At 41.0% G+C, this 26755-nt stretch overlaps 1 protein-coding gene across 17 annotated transcripts in view; it reads right to left on the reverse strand.

The window, feature by feature from the left end:
• Positions 1 to 25785, reverse strand: part of DISP1 (dispatched RND transporter family member 1) — a 210291-nt gene extending 184506 nt beyond the window's left edge. For 7 of the 17 annotated variants that reach the window (XM_064276869.1, XM_064276867.1, XM_023549365.2 and 4 more), the window contains exons 1-3: positions 25725 to 25774; positions 24963 to 25034; positions 23730 to 23818 (exon numbers count right to left, since the gene is read on the reverse strand). The gene's annotated coding sequence lies outside the window, so the exon portion shown is untranslated. Of the gene's footprint in view, positions 1 to 23729; positions 23819 to 24962; positions 25035 to 25630 lie in introns of all 17 variants that reach the window. The other 10 variants (XM_023549367.2, XM_064276859.1, XM_003410946.4 and 7 more) reach the window with 7 other exon arrangements.
• Positions 25786 to 26755: the final 970 nt, after the last annotated feature.

Consider the following 26755-nt stretch of genomic DNA (forward strand, 5'->3'; position numbering starts at 1 on the left):
AGCATGTTTATGGTAATTTCAATCTTAATTTTATACATTTTCTTAGAGCATTTGCTCCTACCTGAGTTCTACAACATGGCATCCCATGCTCAAATCAAGTAACTCCCTGGCTCCTGTTTACATAAAAATAAGGTGCCAGGGAAAATAATAAGAAATGTCCCATTTAAAGATTTCTGTTTTCAGTTTTTTTTTTTTCTTCCTCAAGAGGGCAGTCAATATAAGTCTCCAGTAAGCGCACCTTTAAAAAGTTCTTTTGTACAGAAAACAACAAATGTTGGCAAGGATGTGGGGAGATTGGGACCATTACTCATTGATGTGGGGCTGTAAAATGGTACAACCACTATGGAAAACAATACGGGGTGTCCTCAAAAGGCTAGAAATAGAAATACTTTATGATCCAGCAATCCCAATCCTAGGTATATACCCTAGAGATTTAATAAAAAAGACACAGACAGGCTTATACACACCTATGTTCACTGCAGCATTATTCACAATTGCAAAAAGATGTAAACAACCTAAGTGCCCAAAAACAGATGAATAAATAAACAAAATGCAATATATACATACAATGGAGTACTACGTAGCCATAAAGAATAATGATGAGTCCTTGAAACATAACATAGATAAATCTGGAGGACATTATGCTGAGTGAAATACGTCAATCACAAAAGGACAAATATTATATGGTTGCACTTTTATAAGAAGATAAGAACAGAAACATATACAGAGACCAACGCTCATTGGTGGTTACCAGAGATGGGGGGGCGCGAAGCACTCTCGAGATAATAAGCAATTGTTATTTTTGGTAATGAGAAAGTAGCACCAAAAGTGGGTGAAATACACACAGCCTGACCAAGGTAAACGACGTCACTAAGAAGGGCACAAGAGAAAAGGACATTTTTGGTAAAGGATAGGACAAACATGATTTTGCACCAATACCAACAACAGCCAAAGAATGTATGTAGTTACACAAATATGTAGATAGGAATACATGTCTATGGGTTTGAATATGTGGGTACACGTGTACACAAACAGATGAATCTATAGGCATATGTAGAGACAGGTGTGTGTGTGCATGCATGTATATTTACATATATAAAAAACCACAGAGGAGACATAGTTGTGGATACTTCTTAGACATAGCCAAACAACTGATGAGATTGGTTTTCTGGGTTTGAAGGCTTAGGACCATAGTTTTGTGGGACAACTCAGTTAATTGGCATAATATAGTTCATAAAGTGTACATTTTACATCCCAATGCAATGAGTAACGTTGGGGGTCTTAAAAGCTTGTGAGTGGTCATCTAATATAAAACTATTAGTCTCTACACATTCAGAACAAAAGACAAAGAAGGAAACCAAAGGCTTCGAGCAGAAAGTAGTCTGTAAACCACAGCTCCGTCTCCCCTGAGACCAGAAGAGCTAGATGGTGCCTGGCTACCCTACCCGTCATTCTGATCAGGGCAACAATGGACGGATGCTGAGAGAACAGGAGAAAAGTGGGGAACAGAACTCAAATCCTTAAAAAGGCCAGACTTACTGGACTAGTTGACATGAGAGGACTCCCTGAGACTACTGCTCTAAGATACCCTTTAAACCTTAAACTAAAAATTATCCCTTGAGGTCACCATTTAGCTAAATAACAAACTGGCTCATAAAATAAAGAATATCACCCGCGAGTAATGAGCTTCTTTAAAAAATCACCTATATAAGACCAAATGGTCAAAAACTACTCTAAAGCACAGATGAGAAGGTTAGGGAGCAGAGAAACCAGAGTAGTAGAAATGGTACAATTAGAGCAGAGTGAATTGGAATGATGACACATTGTATAAATGTAACCAATATCACAGAATAATGTGTACAGAAATTGTTAAATGAGAACCTAATACAATAAATATTATTATTATTTTTTAATTTATTTTGTAAGTCATTTGGTGCTTCTCCTTCCAAGAGTCCATTTCCTATTACTCTCAGTGAGAGTTTTGCTACTGACAAGGAATGGGAAGGCTAGACTAAAACACATCGAAGTCCTCTCCCCACCCCACCTCGCAGATTCAATGCAAACCTTACTCTACTCAAGCACAATGACAAGGTGGACTCCTATTTCTGGAAACGTGGGCCCAATGGCTGGAGAGTATCTAAACATGCTTGATTAAATATTTTAAAAACCCTTTTTTAAATGTACACCAGAACTAGCAGTGAAGTAACAGAAATCCTCCAAGGGCAGAAATGGTAAGAAAGCACAAATTCAAAGAGGTGAGCCAGTTTTGAAACCAGAATGCCTTGGCATGAACTTGGTGGGTGAGGGGGGAGCTGCAGGAACCAAAACTTTAGGGTCCAAGCAAGGTGATGAAGCAGAGCAGAGACCCTCCCACATCAAGCTCCTCAATGGGGTACATTAAAGAACAATTCACCTCATAGCTAACATGCATGAAGAAACAATCAGAAAAAAAAATAAAAGGATAAATGTATACGGGTAAATCTATGCACTGTTATTTCTGGGATTAAAAAATTAAGATGCATAAAAGCTTGTAAGTGGCCATCTAAGATACATCTAGTGGTCCCGCCCCTCTGGAGCAAGGGAGAATGAAGAAAACCAAAAACACAAGTGAAAGACTTGTCCAAAGGACTAATGGACCACAACTACCACAGCCTCCACCAGACTGAGTCCAGTACAACTAGATGGTGCCCAGGTACCCCCACAGACTGCTCTGAAAAGGATCATAAGAGAGGGTCCTGGCCAGAGCTGAAGAAAAACGCACAACGAATTCAAACGCATAAAAAAAAAGATCAGGCTTGCTGGTCTGACAGAGATTAGAGAAACCCTGAGAGTATGGTCCCTGGACACCCTTTTAACTCGTACTGAAGTCACTCCTTCAGTTTACCCTTCAGCCAAAGATTAAACAGACCTATAAAACAAACAATAACACATGCAGCTCAACCATGTATACAAGACTAAATGGGCACATCAGCCCAAAAGCAAAGACAAGAAGGAAGGAAAGGACAGGAAAGCTGGACAAATGGAAATGGGGAACCCAACTCGAGGTGGAGAAGGGGAGGAGCACTGACACATCGCAGGCTTAGCAACCACTGTCACTAGACAATATGTACATTATTAAATGAGAACCTAATCTGACCTGTAAACTTTCACCTAAAGCACAATTAAAAAAAAAAAAAAATTAAGACCCAGAACTACAATATTCCATAAAAACAGTTTGTGTCAGAAAGAGGTTGATCTTATCGCTCAGGAGGATAAAAGGACTATTTATATTTGTTGCTAATTGCCACTCCAACTCAGGGCAACCTTATGTATAACAAAACAAAATGTTGCCCAGTCTTGTGCCATCTGCATGATCTTTGATATGTTTGAGTCCATTATGTTGGTTATTGTGTCAATCCATCTCACTGTGAGTTTCTGTAGTTTTTGCTGACTCTCTATGTCAACAACCAGGATGTTCTTTTCTAGTTACTGGTCTTCCCTAATCAAGTGTCCAAAGTAAACAAGCTGAAGTCTTGTCATTTAGACTTTGATAAATATATGTACTAACATTATAAGGTAACTACTAAAAGACAAGAAATAGAATGGGTAACTTCCACCCCAGATGAAGAGAAAAAATAGAACGAAAAGGAAAAAAATCCAAAAGAAAACAAGAAAGCACATGACATGGTAGAAAGAATTCAGGCTTTGGAGTCAGATACGCCTGCGTTCAAATGCCAGCTCTGCATTTACCAGTTCTAACCAGAGACAAATCACCTACTGTTTAAATTTCACTTTCTTCATCTTTAAAAGGGATAATAACACAAAGTTTTTACCTTAGGATTTGAGCTAACATGCAAGTATACTATACCTGGTACAGTGCCTGGCACAAAGACACACAAATACCTTTTTTCCTTCCCCTTCATTTCATGGCACTGAAATATGTTCACTAACAAATCAGGTCATTATTTTAGGTTGGTGAATCAGGCTATTTTAATTATAAATATCACGACTATTACACAGAATTCAGTCACACCTGCCTCCTTGACTTTCTACATAAATTATTCCTTCCTTATTCAGGACTAACAGGTTTCTAAATAAAATTATATTATGTGTAGCACCCCAAGCTCATTACATGTTCTAAAACTATGCTTAAATGTGTCTCGGTTTTCAGAAGAAAAACTAAGTTCAATCTGAAGCAAACACCCCTTCTATAGCATAAGGCAAAAATTAAACATTGCATATAAAGCAAAGAACACCAGCTGCTTCTTTATTAGATAGCTAAGCCTCTCTTTTCTAGAAGAAAAAAGAATGATTATTATGTCACCTCAAATGAGCGTAACTCGCCACAGTTAAGATTCATTAAAATTCAGAATGCACAAGTAATTCTAAAAATATGAAACATCTCCCACTGTATCGAGATTATTTCATGGATTTAGAAATCACGCTCCAAAAGTTAAAGCATTCAGAGAAAGCCTGGCGAGTCAAGTATCTCACAGTAGCAGTGCATCAAAGGTGCGCTATAACGGCATCAAACTGTGAAAGGCTTTTTCACGCAACAACCCAATAAAGCCCGTTCCCCCTTTTTTATTCCTCACGGCCAGTTTTAGATTCTGAACAGATTTTTTTCTCTTCTACATAGAATGCTTCCAGAATTTCCCCATCTGCACATCTAGAGATTAAAAATTAATTTCCATATGTATCTAAAACAAACTTAGAATGGCAAATCTGCCCCCAAAATTATAATAGAATCCTCGCCCCAATTTTAGTGCTTTATTCATCTCCACCAGCACAGGGGACTGATTACTCCCAACTTTAAAGCACAAATGTTGTCAGCAAGGCAACATAATCATCTCACCTGAAATAAAAATGCTAAATGCTGAAAACACTCTGCAAGAAACCAACTGGCAGCTGCTAAAGCGGAAAGTTTTATTAGAATCAAAATGGAAAATTCTGCATGTATACACAGACTCAAAAAAAAAAAATGACACAGGATTTTATGAGTGGAAATCTTAAATACAGCCCTATTATATATAAAACAGAAGGCATCAGCATGATGTATACAGCACAGTAGTAAGAGCTAAGGCTCTGAGGTCAGGCTGCCAGTTGAAATCCCAGTTCTAATACTTACAGCATATTTAGACAAGCTATTTAGCCCCCAACTGCTAGCTAATCTTGTAATTACTATTCTCTTTCTAAACTTTTTATAACACCACACTAGAAGGATAAGTCACAGGTCAAAATCACCTTAAACAGTGGTGAAATAAAGAAATCATAATTTATGTACTCACTCCCTGCTAAGAACAGATAATCCTAATGGCCATCATACAGGATTCAGCAAATACAATGATCTGGAAGTCAATATCAAAGAACCATAAATTAAATCATTAAAAAATTATTAAAAACTAGATAGTAGACAAGGAAAGAACACACAATATAGATGAAGTCGGCACAACTTGAACAAGGCAAAGTTGCTGGGGCTGGGGGCTAGGGACCATGGTCTCAGGGGACATCTAGGTCAATAGCATCATAGTTCATAAAGAAAATGTTCTACATCCTATGTGGGTCTTCAAAGCTTGTGAGTGGCTACCTAAGATACATCTCTTTGTCCCATCCTGTCTGGAGCAAAGGAGAATGAAGAAAACCAAAGACACAAAGAAAATATTATTCAAAGGGACGATGGACCTCATGAACCAGAGCCTCCACCAGCCTCAGCCCAGAAGAACCAGATGGTGCCTGGCTACCACCACCAACCACTCTGACAGGGATCACAATAGAGGGTCCTGGACAGAGCAGGAGAAAAAAGTAGAACAAAATTCTAATTTGCAAAAAAAAAGACCAGGCTTACTGGTCTGGCAGGGACTAGAGGAACTCCCAAGACTGTGGTCCCCCAGACACCTTGCTAACTCAGAACTGAAGCCACCCCCAAGTCCACCTTTCAGCCAAAGCTTACTATAAAACAAACAACAACACATGTGAGGAACGTGCTTCTGAGTTCAATCCAGTGTAGGAGACCAAACGGCAACACCTGCCCAAAAGCAAAGTTGAGAAGGCAGGAAGGGACAGGAAAACTGGGGGAATGGAAATCAGAAACCCTGGGTGGAAAGGGAAAGGGGGAGAGTGCTGACACATTGCAGGGACTGCAACCAATGTCACAAAACAATCTGTGTATAAATTTTTGAATGAGAAACTAATTGCGCTGTAAACTTTCACCTAAAGCACAGTAAAAAAAAATTTTTTTAATCATTAAAGCAGAAAGGCCACTTCTAATATGCTCTTTCCAGCCCACGCTCTAATGACTAGTCATGTTACGTTATCACGAGACTAATGAAATCTTTTTCTGTTTCTGCTGAAGTCATCAGGAGGGCCAACCGTGACAGTCAATCAACCAGAGTAAGAGACAAAAAGAACCAAGAACCATCAACTATTCCATAAGCACAGCAATTCAACAGGCTCCTCACACAGTTTAAGGGCTATAAGGAAGCAGGGGCTGATATAGACACAGGCTATTCAAACGGCTTGTTTTTCTCAGGTTCCACTAAGTAAAAGGATCCACTGCGGACAATTCTAATTGCTCTGTTTGCATCTGACCTGGAGAGCCTAAGAACACCTAAGCAGTCTCCTGGAAAGTTAACACCTCAATCTAAAATCTACAAGTGGGGGATGAAAAGGAAAGACACTAAGGAATGCCTGAACTCTCATACCACCACCACCCCCGCCAGGAGAAAATATTTGAGAACGAACTGTTAACTGGCAGGAAGAGCCATCGGCATCACCTGGATGGGCTTCTAGGGCGGCGATCTAATAACTACTTATTACTCTTCATTTTCAAAGCAGCCTTTTCTAGGTTTGAAAAGAATGAAACTGTCAAAAAAAAATTTTTTTTGCAGCACATGGATATGCATTCCTCATTACTCTTCACTATCCTTTTCAGCTGGCAAAAACTTGTGGCTGTGGAGCAAAGTAAAAAGGGCTTGGGTGATTTTAATCAAAGCTTGGATTCTAGCCCTGCCCTGCAGCAGGCTGAAATATGAGAAACCTTCCCGGCTCACATTCCAAGAGAAATGAATTTTATACAAACAGCCCCCCTGCTTTAGCTGCCACCTCTCTTTGTTATTTTTATGCATGCAGTAAATACTTCTTCAGCATTTATTACTTTCTACTATGCTTTTTTTTTTTTTTTTTACGGCACCATCCTTGAAAAACAGTCATAATAAAGTGACTGCATTTAACAAAAGTTTAAAATGGAACAAACAGATCACAAAATACCTCTAGGAGTGCACTGATAAATTTTAGAAATTACTAACTGCTGCTAACACGCTCTAAAAAGTACTTTCAGTATGTGCACCAAAACATTTAAGGTGCTTTTGAAATGTAGAGGAAAACAGCATAAAATCAAAGGCAGACAGTCTTAGAATCAGCTCCACCATTTGCAAGCGGTACAAACCTAGACAAATTACTTACTGTCTCTGAACTTCAGTTTCCTCCACTATAACAGGGAGATATGAACAGCTTCCTTATGTTAAGTGTTGCTGTGAAAACTGGATATAATGTACATAAGAAGCTCAGTGCAGTGCCTGGCATATGATCAACAGAGGTCAGTATTATTAAAGACATTTTTAACAAGAGGGACACATTTAGTAGTATTTTCTACCCATAGGGTTGCTATGAGTAGGAATCGAAGCAACAGCAATGATTTGTGTTTTGTTTTACTCCTTGGTGGAAAAAAATTCATCATGCAAATAAAACTTGTTTCCATTTGAAAAATGTGGCAAAATCACAAGTTTTGTGGAGTGACACCATCGTGTAATTTAGGAATATTTATCTTATGGCCGCTATGAGTTGGAATCGACTCGACGGCACTGGGTTTGGTTTTTGGTTTTGGATCTTACGGCTTGGTGGTGTAGTGGTTAAGTGCTATGGCTGCTAACCAAAGGGTTGGCAGTTCGAATCCGCCAGGCGCTCCTTAGAAACTCTATGGGGCAGTTCTACTCTGTCCTATAGGGTCGCTTGGGTTTGGTTTTTTCTCGGGTTTTATCTTATGGCAAGTTGGGAGATAGGAACCCACAACTAAGCAGTAACGTTTCATAAGGAGAGTATTTAAACAAGGACAAAAACGTATCAAGATTACAAAAGAAGGACCTGACCGGGAAAAGTTCAAGCTGCTAGACGACTTGTCAGGTAGAAAAAGATCCTGTTCTCCCTCATTATTCTTCCTCCTCTTCTTAACTTGTTTAAGGAACAACATTCTCTTAGAAGCTGGGAGTTCAAAAAGAGTCTGAAGGCAAACAAGCAGTCTATAGAGCATTTGGGTTAACAGTTTTTTGCTCAGGTTTACAAGTCTCACTTTAATACACACAGTTGATATAACTAACACTCCAGGGGCTAGGCCTATCAGTCATCTCACACCTTAAGCTGAATTAATCGAGCAATTCAGATTCGCTAACAGTTATGAGGAGGGAGGAGTCCTGATGGCACAGTGGTTAAGAGCTCGGCTGCTAACCAAAAAGGTCCGCGGTTTGAATCCACTAATCTCTCCTTGGAAACCCTGTGGAGCAGATCGACCTGTTTTACAGGGTCTCTATGAGTCGGAATCAACTCAACAGCAACAGGTTTGGGTTTGGGTTTCTTTTTGTTTTTGGTATGATGAGGGAAATGAAGACATCATTTGTGAGAGTTTAAAGAACCCAAGGAAGAGAAATGGATGGTTTTAGCGCCTGGGGCACTGATGAGATAAGAAAGCCTCATTAGCCAACGGAGTAATACAGAGAAAGTACTAGCCTAAAGGGATGTGCAAAAAGTACTAATGATCAACACCGCTCACTCTGGTTTTTTAGAGGCAATAACTGCCCGCGTGTCTCACTGAAAACCAAATCCTGCTATAGATTCTCAGTCCTTACCTACACTAGGATTGTGAAGCAGGACAACTTATAACTTGAAACACTAGTGTCTGTTCACATGAAGTCATTCTACCTTATTTTCTAACTGTATTAAATCATTTAGAAAAATCATTATCACTCAAAATCAACATTTACTTAATTGCAACTTAAAAAAAGCAGTTAAGGATTACTAAAAAGAGGTACCTACTCAAATTCAGTTCTTCTCTCAAAGGCCTCCCTTCCAGCTTTTTGGAACTCCTTTTGTTTGTAAATGTAGAGATGCGCCAATTTTTCCTCGACTTAAATTTAAAGCCCAGCATGTAAAACTGTGCAGAGGCCCCTGCCAGCTGGTGTGAAGAAAGCTCTCCTTGAACACATCCGCGAACACCACAAAGGCTCTGGAGAGTGATAACTAAACCCATCAAGTCACTCTGAGTCCCGTGCAAATCCTACCAACCCCTGAACACCAGAAAAATGGTTTCCAGGTCTGATTCACAAATAACTACACTAAAAAACTTGAAGCAGGCACTCTGCCTAACACTTGTTTCTAACCATCTCACCCTTGCGTCTTATAAAATCCAAGGGAAAAATCTGTTTACCTGATTACCACTGAGTCTACATCCTGAAGTGCTTTCATATCTTACAATGCGACTGCCACAAAAAAACGTTTTGTTTAACCAGTAATCTTTGGAGTTGGGATCCACTGAAAAAAAAAAAATTTTTTTTTAACTTAAAACCTGAAGGGAAGAACGCTTTGAGGAGGAAAGGGAGAAGTTACTTTAACTTCTTGTACTTTCCATTCCCCTTTCCAACCACATCTTGTCTTGGTAGTTATATTCCAAAGCAAAAAAAAACAAGGGTAATATAATTGGACATAACACTGCAATATGCACATTCTTTCAATTCAATGAGATGAAATTTGCAATTGAAATATGGCCCCAAAAAGAAAAAACAGGCTTGTTCATCACCAACGAAGAAAGTACTACAAGTCAAAGATATGCACCTGCCTAGAAATAATAAACCTGAAGTCAAAAGCATGCTAAAGAGCTTTTGGGGTTGACATAAAGAGATCAGAATAAGGGAAAAGGACAAAAGTAACAGGATCTCACTCTAGTGATACCTTCAGCCAGGTGCCATGATGCGGTATAATAAATAATATCATTTATCAAGTGCCAGGTGCCAGGCATTGTGCTAAGCATATTATACACATTATCTTGTTTACTCCCCATAAGGACTCTATGCAGTGGGTATTATTCTGCAAGTAAGAAAGTAATCTCTGAAAGTTCAGTAATTTGCCTAAGGTCTCATGACTAGCAAACAGTAAAGCCTACGCTCTTAACTACGTTGAGATTGCAAGTGATCTGATAGTTATTGCTATTATCAGAATTCGGCTCGGATTGTACCTGAAAACTGGTACCCTTCTAAAGCACCCATTTGCATCCTATAATGTTCCCTCAGTCCCCTGTAGAGTCCTTAAGATTCACCCTAGAGGGTTTCCAAAGTCCTGCATTAATGGTACTTACAGAGATCTTTGGTTCCAACAGCACCATGTTTCTCCGTCCCTAACCTCCGCCAGAAAGAAAGCACTCTCAGTAACTTCTCTTTGTCTATGGATTCCCTTCACGTACAGTCCTTTGGAATATTCCCTGTGAATCAATGGCTAATTCGTACTTACCTGCAAATATCTCTCCAAACCTCATGGACGGATATCACACGTCACTATGGTCCCCACGTAGATATGTCATCCACCCAATAGATCCAATATACTTTATGACATACCCACTGTTACGGATGGAATCGTGTTCCCAAAAAAGTTACGCTGAAGTCCTAAACTCTGTACCTGTAAATAAGAACCTGTTTGGAAATGTGGGATTTCTCTTTTCTTGTTGTTGTTAGTGAAGTCATATCGAGTAGGGTGAGCCCTAAACTTAATCCCTCCTTAGTAGTCTTATAAAAAGAACAGCTGACACAAACACACAAAGGGGAAAGAGACCAGGTGAGGAACTATCTACAAGCCAGGGATGCCAACAAAAACTCAGGGCTACCAACAAAGAAGGTACTTTCCAAGTGCAAATGCCCTGATTTGGATTTCTAGCCTCCAAAACCGAGACAAAAAATTTGTCGTTAAAGACACTCACTTGTATTTTTTGTTACGGCAGCACTGGAAAACTAAGATACCCATTCCTCTTATGCCCACCCTCCCCCAATGACACAGAATAGCCTAAATATCATCTCTATTAACTGTCAACTCACACTCACTCCCTTTTAACCAGGCCCTGGTGGCACAGTGGTTAAGCATTTGGCTGCTAACCAAAAGGTCAGCAGTTCGAATCCACCAGTTGCTCCTCGGAAACCCAATGAGGCAGTTGTACTCTGTCCTATAGGGTTGCTATGAGAATCAAAAACAGAGAACGCAAAATCACTCTCTTCAGAAAACCTGCCCTGATTAGCTCCACTTAACTTAATCAGGAAACCCTGGTGGCGTAGTGGTTAAGTGCTACGGCTGCTAACCAAAGGGTCGGCAATTCGAATCCGCCAGGCGTTCCTTGGAAACTCTATGGGGCAGTTCTACTCTGTCCTATAGGGTCACTATGAGTCGGAATCGACTCGACAGCACTGGGTTTGGTTCGGTTTAATTTTAATCACTCCTGTAGCAGGGACACTGGATTGGAAACTAGAACTGGCCTCTGGTCCTGATTCTTCTACTCACTATGTTAGCTTGGGCAAATCTCTCCACCTCTCTAAACCCAGTTTCTCAACCATAAATGAGAAGCATTAGACTAAATAAGCTCAAAACTAATTTCCAGCTTTAACTACTTTTTGCAAAAAGATTAGCAAGAACATTAGCTTATAAGGAAAATTGTTTAAAATAAAATTTTTTTTAATTATCTAAGGTACCTTAAATTTAAAAAAATGAATACAAAACATACTAAAATAATAGAAAGATTAATTTCTAAATTTCAAAGAGTGACAGGGGACATTAAATTGTCTAATTCCATTTTTTATTTGACACATGGAAGAAAACCTAGGTAATTCCTTAAAGACCACTATGAATATAGACACTGTCCTGTTTGCTAATCACGATGCGATATTTTATATGTTGTTGCTGTTGTTAGGTGCCAGGGAGTCGGTTCCTACTCAGAGAAACCCTATGTACAACAGAATGAAACACTGCCCAGTCTGGCGCCATCCTCACAATCCTTGTTATGCTTGAGCCCATTGTTGCAGCTACCCTGTCAATCCATCTCATCGAGGGTCTTCCTCTTTTTCAGGAACTCTCTACCAAGCATGATGTCCTTCTCCAGGGACTGGACCCTCCTGATAACATGTACAAACTATGTGAGACATAGTCTTGCCATCCCTGCTTCTAAGGAGCGTTCTGGCTGTACTTCTTCCAAGACAGATTTGTTCTTTCTTTGGCGGTCTGTGGTATATTCAATATTCTTTGCCAACACCATAATTCAAAGACATCAATTCTTCTTCAGTCTTCCTTATTCATTGTACAGCTTTCACATGGATATAATGTGACTGAAAACACCACGACTTGGGTCATGCACACGGATATAAGGTGACTGAAAACACCATGGCTTGGGTCACGCACACCTTAATCCTAAACTGACATCTTTGCTTCTGAACACTATAAAGAGGTTTTTTGCAGTAGATTTGCCCAGTGTAATGCATCTTTTGATTTCTTAATTGCTGCTTCCATGGGTGTTGATTGTGGATCCAAGTAAAATGAAATCCTTGACAACTTCAGCCCTTTCTCCACTTATCATGATGTTGCTTACTGGTCCAGTTGTGAAGATTTTTGTTTTCTTTACGCTGAGGTGTAATCCATACTGAAGGCTGTAGTCTTTGATCTTCATCAGTAAGTGCTTCAAGTCCTCTTCACTTCAGAAAGCAAGGTTGTGTCTTCTGCATAACACAGGCTGTTAATGAGTCTTCCTCCCTGTTCTTCTTCATAGGGTCCAGCTTCTCAGATTATTTGCTCAGCATACAGATTGAATAAATATGGTGAAAGGATACAGCCCTGACGCACACCTTTCCTGCTTTAAACTACGCAGTATCCCCTTGTTCTGTCTACGTACAGGTTCCTCATGAACACAATTAAGTGCTCTGGAATTCCCATTTCTTCGCAATGTTATCCATAATTTGTTATGATCCACACAGACAAATATCTTATATGCCACATATTTATTTAATACACCAAAAGTATTTTAAATACTAACACACTGAAAGGGTCAAACTGGTTTTTTTGTTTGTTTTTTTTAAAAAAAGAGTCACCAGGTACCTATACCTCCTAACCTCTTTAAAATAAAGCATTCTAAGTAAATGCTCGTAAGGTTACTTTTTAAGTTAGTACTTCCTACACAGTGCTAACAAACTAACAATGTTGCTTTTCTTTATTAAAGTACATGTGGGGGCGGCAGGGAACAGTGATATTTTCCATATGGAATTTTTTAACTAAAACTGATTCCAGAAGATTCAGAGATTCCACGGTTTTCTCATTCTTAAGACTTTCCAAAGTATTTCCTAAGTCCCAGTTAGTATCACATTACTATGAAGAAAATCACCTATTAGCCTTTTGTTAAAGACTGAGAAACCATACAACACAGAAGCAGATTTCGCATTGCTGTTACTGCCGACGAGTCAATTCTGACTTATAGTGACACCACAGGACAGAGCAGTGCTTCCAAGGCTGTAAATCTTTACAGGAGCAGATGGCCAGGTGTTTTCTCCTACACAGCTGCTGGTTGTGTTCGGACAGCCGACCTTAACCATGGAACTGGCGACTGCTTAAGCCACTGAGCCACCCTTACTTAGTGATATACACAGAATCGAGCTGAGATTCTCCAGCTCTAAGTTTTATTGCTGATCTGCCGATTGGCTAGTCCTCAGTGTTTCACTGACAAAGAAAAAGAATTTAACATGAGTATGACATATACAGAAAGTACCAAGGATGGAAGACTGATATACCTAGTAACACCAGTTCACACACTGGCTCCATTAAAAAAGTATTATGGACATCAGGTGTCAGTAAACTTTTCCTGTAAAGTGCCAGTAGTATTTAGGATTTGCAGGCCATAAGGTCTCTGCTGCAACTATTGAACCCTACCTTTGTAGCCCCAAAGCAGCTACTGAAAATACATAAGCAAATGAACATGACTATGTTCCAATAAAACTATTTACTAAAACTGGTCCGATTTGACCTGTGGGCCAATTTACTAATCCCTGATTTATGCTCACAAAATCACGGAGCTGGAAAAGATCCTGAGGTCTTCACACAGCACCATTTCCCACTCGATGCCCAGATACCTTCTGTATCTGGCCTGTTCATGCACCAGCAACCATCCAGCTCTGAATGGGTTTCATAATTGGACTGTTCTCCAGGGCAGATCTGTTTCTCAATGAGGGACTGCAGCTTTCTGGACATGACTTTGTTGCATGGTTCTGTGGAGGACTGCAGGTCATTTAACATCCCTAGCTCCCCAACACTAAATGCCACCCCACACACACATACACCCACCACTCTGACCAACCAAAAACACCCTCGCATATTTCCAAATTCCCTCGCAGGGACAAATGTTGATGTCCAATCCGTTAAGACCAACTGAACTACATCAGAGATGGGGATTGCATCCATTCCCCCTTCTACCTATGGCCTTCTACCTCTTAGATACGACCCACCAATCACAATACTCTTTCTGACTGAGGCTGGACTCTGCCTGAGAATTCTTAACACAACGGTTAAGACGACCACCATCAATGAATCTGAACTGTGACACATTAGAACATGTTTGTTGTCCCTAGTCTAAAAATATGGTTCTATATATATAACCTGGGGAAAAAAATTGGCTTCCTTTAAATTTATAGAGCTAAAAAATACTATGGTTTAATTTTAAACCATAAGGGATGTTTTGAAAGTTTGAGAGCATTTTTGGGTTGTCACAATCATTGAGGGGCACTAAAAGCACTGAAGCAAGAGATGCCAGACATACTGTGCTGCTAGGGACAGTCCACACCGCAAAGAACTGTCCCTTATCCTCAATGGTTTTCTAATATCCCACCAGACATTCATGTAGATGAAAAAGCTGTTTCAATTACCTAATGTAAGCCTAAATTATGATTCCATCTTACACATAAAAATAAATTACCTTTTGCACATTTTTAATAAACACTGAATTTTCCAGCTATGCAACTGCTTTGAAAATACAGACAAGACTATACTTTTCTCTGAACTTTACCAAAAGTTATTCATCATTTTGGAACATCATGTCAATGGTAGCAATACAGTTCAGTGAAAGTACAACTTACCTACATAAGTCTGCATTTGTAGCTGTCTTCTTCGTAGTTATTCTAGGCACAGGATTAACAAGGTGACTATGTCAAAGCACTTTATATTAAAATATATATTGTTTAATTTTAAATAACTTTATTTCTCCTTTATATCACAGTTAGAACATTATATTAATTTCTTTGCAATCATGTTTGTAAGAAAGCTACAGTATAAACAGGATAATACGAGAGATATTACAAAATATTTTAAAAATAGGGTGTTAGATCTGATACACTGAGAACCACTGGTCTAAACCAATGACACGTTTCCGGCCAAATTTTATCAACATAGACGCCAATTTTTCCCATAATTTTTAAACAAGCGTGTTTCAGGGGTTCAACCGCAGCTTTAAGTGGCTACGTGCAAAACTGGCGTGGCAGGGGTGTCTGACCTCCTCTAACTTCACAAGGGGGAAGGAGAATCAAGATCGACAGCCCAATGCTGATTCCTGTGAGGTGGAGGTCAGGCATACCTCCACCCTCCAATCTTTTTACCAATTCTGACACCAGCCGTCCTTCCCATGGCACTCTACTTCTCTGCCGGGTTCAATAATTTGTTGCAACGCCCACACAGAACTCACAGACAATGCTCATGATTATAGGGTTTACTAGTGAAGTAACAGGTTCAGGAACACTCAGGATACAGTTCTTGCATTAAGACAGCCCCTTCTCAGCCATGCCTGCAGGCACCCCTCTCTGGCCCCTCAGCCTGTGCCCTGCTCAGGAAACCGTTACAAAGCTCTTTTAAGTTCTGCTGATAAGTGCACAGAGGCATCCCACTCCACCAGTAAGCCTAGGCCAGAGGGCGCTCAGCTCTCTCATTCCACAGGTCTGTGAGCGTGTACAAGCGCCAGCAAGTGCCTGGAAGCACCCCCACTCCGCCAGGCAGCCTCCTGCCCAAAGGCACTCAGCTCTCTTACTCTGTGGGTTGGCCAGCCTAGCTCCAACAAGTGCCCAGAGGCACCCCACTCTGCCAGCAGCAAGCCTCCCACTGAAAGGCACTCAGCTTTCTCACTCTGAGTGCCAGAAAACCCACTGCGCCTTCTCCAGCCAGTCTCCTGGTTCTGCTGTCTCTGCTTCTTTCCATCTCTCACCATCTCCGCTGTTACAGCTCTCTCTGACTTCTGGATCTAGGAGGGTCTCTGCACAGGAAACCCAAGTCCAAAAGATGCACTCTACTCCTGGCTCTTCTTTCTTGGTGGTGGTATCTTCCCTTCCCGCCTCTGGGATGGCTCATTTTAAGCCTTGTAGAATGGCAAAACTGACCGATTCCCTCATTATGGTTCTACACACATTATTTGCATGGTCCCACCTTCACAACGGTGCTATGCACCTTTCGTGGGCCATAAGCACCTCATGTGCACAGTCCCACTCAGTCACTTGGAGGAAATGACAAAGACTATGGGTAGAAGGACCACATTAAGCAATTTAGTGCACCATACTACCTGAAGCCATTTTTACAGAAAAATACCAGATCTCTCAATGTGGGTACAAAATACACAAGTAAGCAATGGCTGTGAAAACCAATAGCTTAGGACCTCTAAATTCTCCATCACATTGTACCTGTCTCTTCAGCCACTTCTACCTGATTGTGAAGGAAAGTGGTCAACAACAGAGCCCAGCTGTCACTGAGGCAATTGCCACTAAGCATCAGATGCAGCAATCCTACCCTGAGTCAGTCTATTTTCCACATGAAACTGTGTTGGCAGGGTCCTGTCCCTTGTTTGATACAGGCAGGCTCTAGAACAGCACGGTCCAACAGAACACTCTGAAATGATAAAAATGTTTGATAGCTGCACTGCCTTATAAGGTAGCCACTAGCCACATGTGGTATGTGAGCACCTGAAATGTGGCTTAGTGTGACTGAAGAACTGAATTCTTAATTTTAAGTTCAATAGCCACATATGATTGATGGCCACTGTATCGGTCAGCACAACGTTAGAAGACCAGACCTGAAAAGTATCCTGGCGGCCAATGATTCAGCTATTCTTTGTCTAGGAGAAAAATTTGCCAAAGCTAGGAGTTACAAAGCAGCTGCTGAAGGGGATAATGCTCTCTATGTGTTACCCACCACGCTGGCCATAATAGGAAAAATAAGAACACTGACAAAATCCAACCTCCTTGCTTTGCAATTGAAGTTACAAGCTCAGTGGCAAAACAATTCATCCAGTCACAGAGCCTGTTAGCAGCCCAGCCAGGATCTAGACACTTAGTTCAGGGCCCTTCTGTTTCCCTACTATTATATGAATGACTGCCTGGGTGGGAATCCAATTACTGCATGTCTAACTCCACATGAACTACGTAATAAATACAGCATCAATCTCACCAACGGATGAAATCCTTCTTCAGAGCTAACCTTAGTTGTGTACAATTTTCACTTTTAAAATATGGAGATGAAGATTTGAATCAAAGCTTTAAAAAAAAAAAGTTTTTAAATAAGAGATGACTAGTTTTAGATTTAAGGGTTTAATGTTCATTAAAAATGCAAACATAATCTCTATATAATTTATGTATATCTATATATGATCTCTCTATATAATCATATATCTATGTAATAATAATGCACTAAGGCCATGGGCAAACCTAGTTTCCAAGAACATTAATCACTGTTTCCCTTTATCAGCCTTTTTTAAAAAATCTTTTTCGTTCATAGCACTTTTTAAAAGTCTTTAAAGTATAGATAAAAATTCATATATGAGTATGAGAAGAACTGGACGGTGGCCCAGCTACCATTACTGAACATTTTGATCAAAGATTCCACAGGAGAATCCTGGTCAAAAGGGGGTAAAATGCAGAACAGAATTTCTAATTCTCATGGACTCCAGACTCCCTAGAAAAAGAAAAAAATACTTTTTTTTTTTTCTTTTCCCTAGAGCCATGGAAAAAAAAAAACAAACCCAGTGTCATCAAGTCGATTCCAACTCATAGCGGCCTTATAGGACAGAGTAGAACTGCCCCATAGAGTTTCCAAGGAGCGCCTGGTGGATTCGAACTGCTGATCCTTTGGTTAGCAGCTGTAGCACTTAAGCACTACACCACCAGGGTTTCCATGGAGGGTGGACTATATCCCTGAAATAATTGCTCTGAGATAGTCTTTGAACCTTAAACCAAAGATACCCCCTGAAGTCTTTTTATAAAATCAGACAACAGTTTAGCTTAACTAGTGAGAGGTCTGCCTTGAACATTACGCTCTTTTAAGAACTATCTATAAGCAATCAATCAACAATAGCAACTCCAAAGCTTAGACAGGAACCTTAGGGGGCAGTGAGTTTATGTTCATGGGGGAGCAACGGCTGACAAAAGGACAGTGACAATGGCTGCACAACTTGAAGAATGTAATCAATGTCACTAAATTGTACATGAAGAGACTACTGAATCCGTGTATGCTTTGCTGTGTATATTCTCAACAAAATAAAAAAGCAAAACAAAAAAATCCACCTATGTTCAAAGACTAAACTCCAAAGCAAAATTATAAATGTAAGCAATAATAGATTCCAGGATTTTTTTAAACCAAGTTTTCAACTATTCTAGGCTTAAGTGGTGACATTTTCATTCTGAGAGCTGGCAGAAGCAAGTATGTTGGAATCTGTAATTCCAATGATTTGTTTTCTCTATTCTTCAGAGCCATGCCTGCAAAAATTAGTGGTGAACCTGTTGCCATCAAGTTGGTTCCGACTTATAGTAACCCTAAAGGACAGAGAGAAACCCTGGTAGTGTAGGGGTTAAGTGCTACGGCTGTTAACCAAAAAGGTCGGCAGTTCAAATCCACCAGGCGTTCCTTGGAAACTCTATGGGGCAGTTCTGCTCTGTCCTATGGGGTCGCTATGAGTCAGAATTGACTCAACGGCAGTGGGTTTTGTTTTTAAAGGACAGAGTACAGCAGCCCCATAGGCTTTCCAAGGAGTGGCTGGTAGATTCAAACTGCTGACCTTTTGGTTAGCAGCCACTCAGTGCTGGGGGATAAAAATTAAAAAAAAAAAAAAACCAATACGTGTCTTGGACTAACCTATAAAGAATTTTTGAGTCTCCCAGAGAGTAAGACATAGGCAGGTCCAAAGAAATATCCGTTGTCAGACTTCCCTGCAGAAAACATGACACAAGATCATCCGCAGCCGACCTGCTGCTAAGCCCTAAAAGGAGCACTGGCTACTTAGCTATGATCAATCCAGAGCCAGCCCTGCTTCGACGCATGCTTCAAAGGGTTAAGTAGTATCAGAAATGTAGAAGACACAGCTGAAGAGGACTGCAAATAAATGGGTAAGAAAATTGAGACCAAAATGTGTTTTCACAAGTTGAAAGGCTGGACTGCTGAAACACAGGGAAAATAAAATTTAACAGGAATAAATCTGAAGTTTGGCATTTCAGTTAAAACATCAGTTGTATAAGTACAGAGGGCCAGACTACAGATAACTACAGAATTCTGAGATCTCTGGCTTAGCAAAACCTTCATATAAGAACATGATATCTCTGCTTAAATGCTAATACAATTCTGGACTTCAGTAATACAATAGTATGGTGTCCACCTTACGGGAAGTAATAGTTCCACTGTTTGCTGCCTTGGCCAGACATCTAAAATGTACAGACCATTACGGATGCCGTATTTTCAGAATGCTGACTATCTGTCATTGCTAGGTGCCATCGAGTCAATTTCAACTCATAGGGATTTCATGTGACAGCAGAACTGCCCCATCGGGTTTTCTAAGCTGTAATCTTTATTTGGAGCAGACTGCCAGGTCTTTCTCCCATGGGGCCACTGGGTGGCTGAGAACCTCCAACCTTTTGATTAGCAGCCCAGCACTTAACCATTGTGCCATCAGGGCTCCTTACTCACAACCTAGTGCACCCAAAATAAGGTGCTGAAGATGGTGCTGCGGATGGTGCAAGACCTGGGTACTAGCATTCTTTAACCTGGAGAAGAGAAAGTTATCTTAAAATATGTGACAAAATCTTATGTAGCAAAGAAAAAAGATATTCTGTGCTGCTCTGGATGATATAACCAGAACTAGGCTGCATAAAAAGGAAGTGAATACCCTGTTACTGTAAGTATTCCTGCAAGGGCCACATGACTCTGGGACGGGATGGTGTATGAGGTACCCAAATTAGGTAGAAGATTGACTTAAATGGCCTCTACAGATTCATTCCAATCCTATAGCGCTATTATTTTAAGTGCAGAAGAAAAAGAAAAGTTGGGTCAGCAAACATTTTATATCCCTAACAGCAAGTTTGGTTGGTAAAAAGGAAGGAGAATAAAAAGCCAAAGTGATTCTAAAATACATTAAAATACACATGACACATAAGGATCTGAAAATGAGAAACAGTGGAAAAGGCAGAAGACGACCTGGGTTGCATCTTTCTTCCGACACAGCCTAACACTATAGGAACCCGGGCAAACCACCTAACCTTTCTGGAGTTTTTTCCATCTCTGAAATAGGGACACCACTGGTCCCGCCCTAAGGATCAAATGACTGTAAGAAAAATACTTTCATAAACAATGTACACATAAATTTTATCACTGTTGTTACTTTACGTTAGTCACAATTTTTTAGTTTTCCTCACCACACTTTGAAAAGGGTGTGACAAACCTAGAACCCTGAAAGATCAACCAAGGGAGAAAAAAAACCAAACCCATGGCTGTCAAGTTGATTCCAACTCATTCCAGAGTAGAAATGACCCCCACAGGGTTTTCTTGGCTGTATTCTTTACAGAAGCAGGTCACCAGGCCTTTCGTACGTGGAGCCGCTGGGTGGGTCCGAACCACCGATCTTTTGGTTAGGAGTCAAGAACAAATCATTCGCACACCTTGTGAACTGACTAGATACAAAGTATATCATAGGTAGAAACTCTAAAGGAAGTAGGATAGCCTTACCTGACGAAGGAAACCCTGGTGGCATAGTGGTTAAGTGCTATGGCTGCTAACCAAAGGGTCAGCAGTTCGAATCTGCCAGGTGCTCCTTGGAAACTCTATGGGGCAGTTCTACTCTGTCCTATAGGGTCAGTATGAGTTGGAATGGACTCGACGGCAGTGGGTTTGGTTTGGTACCTGAGGAAAGTTAATAAGGCATTTATTACAGAGCAGGTTAAGTATCCCTGAAAGGGACATTGTTCAGTTGTTTTCTATGAAGAGATGGATTTAAATGACAGAGACGAATACAGGACTGTGTATTTGAGATTTCCGAGGGGTGGGGAGAGTACTAAAGAACCTTTACATGCTTGTTTTGAGGATCAAATGAAAATATATAAACCAAAAAGCAACAAACAGATATTAGAGGTTTTTATTCTTGTCAGGATAAGACCCTGGAAGAGGCCGTGGAGGTTTAAGAATCAAAACCCACCCGTCCTGGATTGGTCAACATTTTCCATCTTCAAGGGGGTTAAATCAGATCATCTTCCAGGGTTCTTTCTAGCTCTAGGATTCAGTGAATTAGAGCCAATAAATAACTTTATTAGGATGAGAAAGTTAACAGATCAACTTGCAAGTATACTTTATGGAAGTGTTCGGCTTTAATCAGAAGTATCCTTGTTCTCAGGTGATAAAGCAAATGGGGTAAAATCTTAAAAAATAAGTGGATCTGGATAAAGGGCACAAGAGTGCTCCTTGTACTATCTTTACTTTTGCAACTTTAGTCAATTACATACTATCCAACAGACATCACTTAGGTTTAAAATACTGGGAGTTAAATCTAACACTGCTATTTACATAGTTACAAAGTTCTTGTGCAAAAGTCTACAACTTGATTATGTATCACCTCCTCAGGCCTGCCTCTTCACTCCACCCCCATAACTGGAATACACTCACATCTACTGTTTGGTCTTCTCACATCTACAATGTACTCAGGGAGTCTCCATGCCTTCATCTTCTCAATTTTGAAAATGTTGACAGTTACTGCCGAGTCGATTCCAATTCTGACTTACACTCATGCTAAAATAAACTTCAGTACTTGTTCTTCTGTTCACTTCTCAACCCTCCCTCAAACCTCTTCATGATTCCTTAGTACCACGTGAACTCTGACTTCGGGAGTCTCTGCCAGGTCGTTCTTGTGAGAGGTGGGAGGGGCTTGCCCCAGGTGCATGCAGTAAGGGGATGCACTGCCTGTAGAGAATTAAAACCAATAATAAAACCAGATGAAAGTCTGTCCGCTTTTTATTATCATCATGTGCTAGAAATTCTGAACAACCTCAGTGCTAAGACATTCCTTGGACCACAGATAGCTCCCATGATTGCCCCTCAGAATGCCACGGGTAATGGCCAACCTCCTCCTCCAAGTCAAATCTTTTATGCAGTAGTTCTTCCTTTCCTTAGGCTCTCAAACCAAATAAAACTAACAACAACAAAGGCTAAAAGTTACCAGTGTATTTTCCGTATTATTTGCAATTGTGAGGTATATCATATTGCTTTAACAGAAAAGTTCATATATAATTTAACCTGATGCCTCACCCTAAGCAAAACTGAGTCAAGGCCATATATAACATAGTAGAGTCCATTTATGTAATCTGATCAATTATGATTTAGTATTAAAACCATTTTAAAAATCAATAATCTGAACAAGTATTTCAAAGCCATAATTGCAAGCCTACCAAAAAAAAAAAAAAAAAACCAAACCCATTGCCATGGAATCAATTCCAACTCATAGCAACCCTATAGGACAGCAGAGCTGCCACACAGTTTCCAGGGAGTGCCTGGTAGATTTGAACTGCCAGCCTTTTGGTTAGCCATAGCCACTATGCCACCAGGGTTTCTACTGCAAGCCTAGAAGCTGGGAAATTTGCCAAGATTTATGGGATTAAACTCAGCTGAATGGACAGGGCCCTACTAATAGGACTGCAGTCCTATCTGGCTGCTCTGATGCCCTGATGAGTCACTCTGAGGCACAGGTCCTCTTGGTCACTATGAAAGAAAATGCTTAAACACAGCAGAGGAAGGAGGACAGAAAAGTGATGCTAAGAGAGGGGTTGATTCCGCCTCAGTCAACCCTGCTGACAGCCATGCTCTGCTTCACTGGCAATGTAGCAGCTGAATGGTAGGTCAGCAGAAATCAGCACAGTACTCTATTTGGTACCTCCCTGTGCAGAAGCTGTACCCCTCAGCTGTAACAAATTCTCCTAATTCTATCAATGACAGGGAATGACTTTCTAACTAGGGTATACAGAAAACTGAGAATGGACTACATAAAAAAAAAATTGATAACCAGAAAATGTGGAACCAAAAGAATCAATACACCAAATTACGTTATTACAAACTGATGATTAAAGAAAATAAAATGCCTACGTTGTGTATACGAAGAAAGAGTCTTCATTACTGCTGTTTTAATAGTTCTTCCAATGCACTGATACATATTTCACCGTATAACTAGGAGTTTGCCAAACCCTAATAAAAAATGCAATTACTAGTTAAACTGTAAAATACAACTAAACCCAGAAGAATGACAACACACAGAATTTATCTAGCATGAAAGCTAAGACGTTTACTCTACCATTAAAACAAAGAACAAAAACTCCAAAGATTATGCAGAACGCAGGGCAATCAAATTTCAACCATACCTTTCAGACATATAACTGAAGGCAGGCACTCTTATGTCTCAACGAGCACTTCCTCCAACCATGAATTACAGTCTTTGTTTCCCAAAACACTGAGGTAAAAGAGGAAAAATATATCTTTTAAACCACAACTGTATGGAAAAATAAGAACAGGTCTTATCAGATAAATAGTCTTGTCTACTCCAAAGAAATAAATTTAGACATATACAGAAACCAGCACGCAGTTAATAACTTTAGAGATTGGTGTCATCATTTCATTCTCGAACTTGAAAAGTTATTCAATATGCTCATCCACGTTTTAAATCATTGTTTATGTTTATGCTTCACTTTTGCAAATATCAGCTGTGCCCTTAAACATAAGAAAATTATAAGTCCTCTTACTCAGCACAGCCCTTCAAGGCCATCAAGAGTTAATGAGCTAGCAAGACACTGAGGTGACAATGAATATCAAATGTTCTAGTTTACTTGAATGAATTCAAGTCAGGCCACCCATATCAGATCTAAAAGTCATCAATAGAGCAATTTCAAAAAAAAAAAAAAAATCCTAACACTTTAAAGATCAAACACCTGAAGCATAAGCATAACAATTGTTAAATATCACTCTCTGCCACTGACAGTGTTAGGATTCTTCTCAGCTACTTTACACACACCAAAACCAAACCCACTGCCTTCGAGTCTATTCCGACTCACAGTGACCCTAGAGGACAGAGTAGAACTGCCCCATAGGGTTCCCAAGGGGCACTGGTGGATTTCAACTGACCTTTTGGTTAGCAGCCAATCTCTTAACCACTGTGCCACCAGTTCATGGCAAAAATCTAACTCATTGACCACCTACTTACATAATGTACATTAGGAAGACTATATTAATTGCTGCATATAAAACATAAACACAATGTAGACAATAACTAAAACTGATAATAATTACCTTCCAGTAAAGATCAAAACAAGCCTGCACTCTACACACTGGCCTTTAAGAAAAACTAAATGTACTATTGTGTATATAATCACAGATTTCACTATTTTTTTTTAAGTACTTCCAAAGTAGTACTTTTTAGAAATCAAAAATTCTTAGAAATTGTTAATAATCTGCTGCACCCTAATCTAAAATTGTCCTTCCTGGTTAAGCTTAAAAACTAAACCCAATAGGATAACTTTTAGAAAAAATGTGTTAGAAAGTTGGGCAGGTAAAGCAGGAGCGAGCCGTAAGCGCCAACGTTGACAGCAGTGGCTTCCCACCTGATAATGACTGCGGTTTTCAATGCATCCAGGAGTCCATCCCCTGACAAAGGAAGTAAGTCAGCCTAAACTCTGCAGAGTAAAGTCCAAAAGGAAAAGTTCAGTTGGCTTGTCTGTATGACGAGAACTTTAAGATACTATTAATTTGACAAAGAAAAGCACATAATTTCGGGCTGGGTGAGGAAGACTTTACGTTTTCCCTGAAAGAGTAAAATACTTTCCTGGAATTCACAACAACACATTTGAAAAAACCAGCATTAACTGAAGTCAAGCAATCCGAGCTCAGCATCCAGTCGGTGGCTCATCATCTCTCTCACCCGTTAGGTCGAGACGCCCTTCTCAGCTGCGCCCCTCGCAGAGGGACAGACCGGCTCCATCTACCCTCTCCGTGGAAGCCCATCTCTGCCATCTCGGGCCACCCTCGCAGGCGCTCCGCCGGGACCCGGGACACTCCCCCTGCGCGGGGCTGCAGGGCGGCTGCCCTCCGAGAGGCACCTCTGCCCAGGGTCGTCCGCAACCCCCAGCCCCGGACCCTGCGGCCCCAGGTCCCCGGCACCTCCCTCCGCAGCCCCCCACGGCTGCCCTCAGGGGTCGCCTCCCCTTGGCCGGCCCCCGCTCCCTGCCTCGGGACCCCAGCTCGCAGGGCGCCCAGGCTCTGCCGTCCCTACCCGTTCTCCCCGTCCCGCGGCGCCGAGCGACAGCGGGGTCAGCAGGCATCCACAGGGGAGACAAGCGTGTAGGACCTCCCAGCTCCGAACTCACCTCCACTCCCGGCTCTCGGATCTTGGCCCGGAGCCCGGCTTCCGCCTCGCACCGGAAGGCGTTCACCGCGCGACCGGAAGTCCCGCCCCCGCCTGCTCCCCGCCCGCTCGCCTGCCGGGTTCCCGCAGGGAGCACCTGGAGGAGCTGAGGGGCGCAGGGGTGCTCGGCAGGTGTCTGGCCGGAGTCTCCTTTCTCCCGCGTTCGTTCTCTTTTTCAGTCAGCAACTCTGCAAACGCTTGACCAAGCGCCTGCCTATTCCGCTCAAGCCCTGCGAGGAACACTCAGACACTGACCCCTGCCCTCTCTGGTAGAAAATTGACAAATAAAAACAAAGGTTAACCACACTAAGCGGTGGTATTTTCTTCCTTCATTCATTAATTGAACAAACTTGTATTACCTACTACGTATCACTCATTCCACAGCAGTAACAGACGGAAGCGTAAACTCAGGACAATGAACTGAGCATAGAATAAATCAGAGAGCGACCGGTCCCTCGGAAGCTTAGTGTAGTGTAGGGACACAGATATGTGAGCAAACGAGTGCAATAACGATCAGGTGCACAGGACTACGGCAGTGCTATGGGCCAAAAGTAGGCAATGGCGGAGTGCAGGGAGCTAGGCGGAAAAGGCTTTCTAGAGATGTTGACTCTTCCGTTGTCGTGGAAATAAATGATAATAAAGCTAGGTGGTGGACAAGATCCTGAAGGGCATGCTGAGCAGATGCCAGGGAATGAGTTTGATTTGTTCAGGGGTACAGTTAATTTATCAAGGCCTGAGATCATGGAGGTAAGGCCAGATTATGAACACTATTGTACATTACGCTGAGAAATTTGGACTTCAGCCTGCATGTAACTGGAAATAGTGAGGTCTTCTAGGGGAACTAAAAAAAGTGAGTCATGAGGTTGCCTAGGATGATTGACCTGGTCATCAAAGAAAAATAAGAACTTGAAAGATCACGATAGAACATTTTGCCCTCAAAGGTGCTTTCTCAAACTGCCATACGCCATTATAAAGAGGGTGGATGACTACCAA

Source organism: Loxodonta africana, chromosome 25 (genome assembly GCF_030014295.1).
Source record: "Loxodonta africana isolate mLoxAfr1 chromosome 25, mLoxAfr1.hap2, whole genome shotgun sequence".
NCBI classification, from domain to species: domain Eukaryota; kingdom Metazoa; phylum Chordata; class Mammalia; order Proboscidea; family Elephantidae; genus Loxodonta; species Loxodonta africana.